Source organism: Tachyglossus aculeatus, chromosome 2, assembly GCF_015852505.1.
Source record: "Tachyglossus aculeatus isolate mTacAcu1 chromosome 2, mTacAcu1.pri, whole genome shotgun sequence".
Taxonomy (NCBI): Eukaryota; Metazoa; Chordata; class Mammalia; order Monotremata; family Tachyglossidae; genus Tachyglossus; species Tachyglossus aculeatus.
In genome coordinates, this window is record NC_052067.1 from 116,693,166 (window position 1) to 116,698,539 (window position 5,374).

The window sequence follows — 5,374 nt, forward strand, 5'->3', positions numbered from 1 at the left end:
GGGAGGGAAGATAAGGAGCTAAGTCTTGGACATGTTGAGTTTGAGATGGTGGGAGAACATCCAAGTAGAGATAACCTGAAGGTAGAAGGGGATGCGAGCCTGGAGGGAGAGAGAACAGGCAAAGAGATGTAGATTTGGGTGTCATCCACATAGAGATGGTAACTGAAGTCATAGGAGCAAATGAGTTCTCCAAGGAAGTGTGTGTAGGTGGAGAATAGAAGGGGACCAATAACTGAACCGTGAGGGACTCCTACAGCTAGGGGATGGGAGAGGGAGGAGGGGCCTGTGAAGGAAACTGAGAATGAATAGCCAGATTGCTGAGGAGAACCAGGAGAGGATGGAGTCAGTGAAGCCAAGATTGGATTACGTTTTGGGGAGAAGGAGATGGTCCACAGTATCAAAGGCAGCTGAGAGGTTGAGGAGGATTAGGATGGAGTAGAAGCCATTGGATTTGGGAAGAATTAGATCATTGGTGACCTTTGAGAGGGCTGTTTCAGTGGAGTGAAGGAGATGGAAGCCAGGTTGGAGGGAGTCGAGGAGAGGGTTGGAGGAGAGGAATTTGAGGCAGTGACTATAGACGACTCACTCAAGGAGTTTGGAGAGGAAAGGTAGGAGGGATTTCTGATAGTATTGACCTTTCTGCAATCCTGAACAATACAGCCATACCACCCTGAACGCGCCCAATCTCGTCTGATCTCGGAAGCTAAGCAGCGTCGGGCCTGGTTAGTATTTGGATGGGAGACCGCCTGGGAATACCAGGTGCTGTAGGCTTTCCTGTGTGTATATATATATATATGTATGTTTGTACATATTTACTACTTTATTTAGTTTACTTGTACATATTCTATTTTATTTTGTTAATATGTTTTGTTTTGTTGTCTGTCTCCCCCTTCTAGACTGTGAGCCCGCTGTTGGTTAGAGACTGTCTCTATATGTTGCCAACTTGTACTTCCCAAGCGCTTAGTACAGTGCTCTGCACACAGTAAGAGCTCAATAAATACAATTGAATGAATGAACAAAAAAAAGACAATGTTTAGTGGTGCTAAATACAGAGAAAGGGTTGAGGAACATCAGAAAATAGTTCTGGGCAGAAAGCAGGTGGTGGATTAGTCAGTTAAGTCCAGAGAAAGTCACTGAGCCAGTCAGAGGTGTGTGGCAACAGGGTGGACAGAGGAAATGCAAAGTAAAAGCTGGTGAAATCTGAAAAATTATCTAAGAATTATCCCTCAGTTGAATAATCCATTCCAAATCAAGCTACCATTTTTTTCCTAAGTACACATCCAGGTAGAAAGTTAAAACACCAGAGAAATACATGTATGTTATTCCTGCCTGTCCACACTAGAACCATTTTCCTCATCTTGGTTCCTGACCTTAGTGTAGGGTAAATGAGGTGGACAACCTTATCTATTTATGTATGTCTTCAAAGAACAATCATCACTCCTTTTGACCCTATTAAAGTCACCTGAGATTTTCTTCTGAGAACGTTTGAGAGTCTGGGTTTTTTATCCAAATAATGGGATTTTGTATAAGCCTCATTGACATCTTTATAATGTTTGTAGTGGTCCCACTAATAATAACTATGGTATTTGTAAAGTACTAACTCTATGCTTAGCATATACTAAGTGTGGGGGTAGATACAAGTTAATCAAGTGATTTGCTGTCCCTGTCCCAAAACAAAATCTGATCTCCTGGAACATGAATGCTCGACCAATTAGGCTTGAAATTATTTTATTTTTAAACTGCTGTAGCATTGGATAAATTAATGATACTATGTTCATATTACAGAAATTATTCATAAAGATGAAAAATTGAGTGTTACATTGTACCTTTTATGATAAATATTGTTTAGGAAATTTTCGAAGCATTAGCTTATGAAATATCCACTTAACGCAAGATGCCTGCTGTAGTGCCATTCATTTTTCAATCATATGAAGGAATGGATTAATAAATGAGGTATTCTTAAGGAAGATTTTTCCTTAATCTTCAATAAATGTTGCTTTTTATCTAATCACTAAGATAATGTTGAATACTTAAGGAATAATTAAATAGAGAAGCAGCGTGGCTCAGTGGAAAGAGCCTTGGCTTGGTAGCCAGAGGTCATGGGGTCTAATCCTGGCTCCACCACTTGTCAGCTGTGTGACTTTGGGCAAGTCATTTAACTTCTCTGTGCCTCAGTTACCTCATCTGTAAAATGGGGATGAAGACTGTGAGCCTCACGTGGGACAGCCTGATCATCTTGTATCCCCCCCCAGAGCTTAAAACAGTGCTTTCCACATAGTAAGCACTTAACAAATGCCATCATTATTGATATTATTATTATTATTATGGATCGTTTTATAATTATATTTGTTTTGAAACTATAAGCCATAAACATTACATATATGCTTTGATATTTCATCTCATCCTAAAAATAAACTTTATAATTTGATGAGCAAAGTAATCAATGTCAAAATTAAATCAAATGCAACATATATTGCAATGTTATTGTTATAGTTTGCTGTTTGCTAAGGAATTATTTGGGATTCCTAAGGCATAATCAACCTATGGTGCATAAGCAAATGTTTGCTGATATCATTTGAATAACAACCTTATTGCTCACATTTTCTCTTGCTGTGAAGGCCTCAGAGCAACGTAGTTGTTTTAGTAAGTAAATAGGATAAAATCTTCAAAAATGCTAATATTCTTCAAATATTGTGTAATCTAGTTTCCACCTGCTCATTCCCCAGAAACTGCCCTCTCTAAGAGCACCACTGTGTGGATTGAAGTATGTGGATGAGGCCTGATAAAAGGAGTAGGATGATATTCCTACTCATCCCCTGTCTTCCAGTCCTATTTTGAGTGGACCTTTTAATCGAGCATTCCAGCCATTCTTGATTGTGTAGGATATATATATCCTAATTTCTTCATAAGCATCTAGTCATCTCTTCCTCATAAGAACCCTAAAGATACTAATTGAAGTGGTATATCTATCCCATATTTAGATCTTGAAACATAAGGAAGATAGACTGATTCAACCTCTTTGAGCTTTCTAGGTGGGACCCACTTTGGATTAGGACCTTTTGAAAAAGTAGGTCGGGGGAGGCTGCACAGAATTACACTCACTTGTGAATAACTTTCCATGCCTGGAACATGACTTGTTGAAAAAATATTCCACGACCCCAGGCAAAAGGGAGACTGAAGGGACTCCATAACATTTGAACTTCTTCTACTTACTGAACCCAGCACACCAAACTCCATTCAAAAAGACACTGCTACCTGTTACCCAGGAAATCTGTTTTATTTATCTTTCTTCATTCTCCTTGAACTACCCCATGCCTTCCCAAATCCTCTCATTTCAACCCTGCCAACTTTTTTTTTTTTCTGTAAAACTTCCTTTCCCATGACTACTTTGGGCTCCTCATTCCAAAGTAGCTCACAGGTCATGCTCTGAAATCTCTCTTCCTAGTTACATAACTCTCCCATGTCTATACCCTCCAACATCCATTTTTGACCCTTTGAATTATTCTTTCCTTGCCCAGTTGTTCCTTGTTCTTTTCCACTGTACAAGTTACTTCCACCCTCCCTATCAGGATGTGTTAAAGATGTGCTGTCTTGCATTACAGTCTTTGGTAAGAGCTGTGTGGTTCTAAGACTTTTGAACAGAAGTCCTGAATGGGCAAGGGTGTTGTAGGGAAGGAAAGAAAAAACTTTATTTCTCAGTAAGAGAGTTTTATATTAGCCTAAGGGCCTTTTATCAAGTCTTTCCCCTGATTCTGATAACACTTGACCCCAGCCACAAGGGCTAAGGGGTGGGAACAGATTGAGGAGGAGGGCATGGCACTGTGCTTCCCCCCTGGCACCATCCTGTTTTACCCAGTATAGGCCTGGGTCCTGTGAAATGTAAGCTGCAAGGAACAGACATGCAGGGAAGGCACAGGGGTGACCATGGTGGGAGGAGATTCTCTTTTTTTTTTTTTTTAAAGGCTGTATGACATAGGTTCAAGATTATGGAAGCAGGGTGGGACTGATTTGGTTGAGGGAGTGAGGGTAATGCAAGAGTCACAAGCAGCTGCATGGAGAGAGAAAATTGGGAAACCAAACTTGAGGATATAAGAAACTCTGCCAATCCAGTGAAACAAGGCCTCAGACAATGATGTATTCTAGGTAAAAAAATGAGAATTACATGGGTTGACCAGAAAGGTACACAGCAATCAGGAAAGGAGCAGCTTTTTGTGAATGGAATCTCTGTAAGGATTTAGAGATATGGAAGCAAAAGCAAAAATGGTGCTAGATGCTTTAAACCTAGAATGAAATAGCATAACAAGGGACAGTCGGTTTTAGGTGCACTATGTAACCGTGACTGTGGGCCTACATTGCCTTTTTCAGTCATGTATGCACCCATTAGTGAATTTCACTATCATGAATCATGATGGATTTACAATTTACTAAAAATTCTATAATTTGAGGTGTACAAAACTAAACCAAATGCAAAATAAAACACAAAACTAACTTTGCTAAAGTTTCCTTGCCAAAGTACTATATTTTCCTTCAAAATGAGAGATAATTTTATCTATTTTTACAGATTATGCTTTTTCACTAAATCAATTGACTAAGGTTTATAAAATCAATTTAATCCCTTAAGGGAAAGTTTAATTGAAATACAAAGAAATATGGGTTTGTTTACTGTCTTCAACTTGAGAATGAGGTCATTTGTTATCTCTGAGTTAAAATGGAACTGAAATGCCAATCTAATCTTGCAATCAACATTTCTCAAGGTGTCTTCTGCATTATCAAGACCACGCTAAGTTAAACTGATGATTATCTTTATATGTGAATTTAACACTAATTTTAAAAAGTGATTCATTTATCACTAGCTCATCAAGCTGAGGCATAATGGAATGCCTGATAATCCTTGACAGGATTGGAAAATAACATTATAAATTGTGAAAGAAAGATACTCTTTCGAGAGGTCTCTGAAAACACTAGGCCTCAGAACTTGAATGAGCAGTAAATAAGATGAGTTGCGTCTTCATTTTCCATCCCTCCTTCTTTCCAACTAGAAGTCTAATTTGTCAGGACCATGGGCAAGGGGAGGTGGCTGAAAGGTGATAGGTTCAAACTGAGGAAGGCCTAGTTTGAAAATATAGAACCGAAAGCAAGATAGACCCTGGAGTGCTGGGGAGCAAAGTTCTGCCCCACCACAAGTGAAAGAAGGGAACTAATGGGGTGATGTACTAGAGTGAAATGCCTATAAGCAAGATAACACACCTGATCGTAGTAAGATACACCTGAGTGGTAAGAGGAGAAGGCACTACTACGAATTGTAGTACATAGGTTGAAGACTTCAAGACATAGCTGTAAGATTGCTTCAGGGTGTGTAGTTGCACCACTTTGG

The 5,374-nt window shown here is 39.3% G+C and overlaps 1 pseudogene; it reads left to right on the forward strand.

Annotated features, from left to right (window-relative positions):
• Nucleotides 1–652: 652 nt before the first annotated feature.
• LOC119924790 lies at nucleotides 653–771 on the forward strand (annotated as a pseudogene).
• The last annotated feature ends 4,603 nt before the right edge of the window (nucleotides 772–5,374 follow it).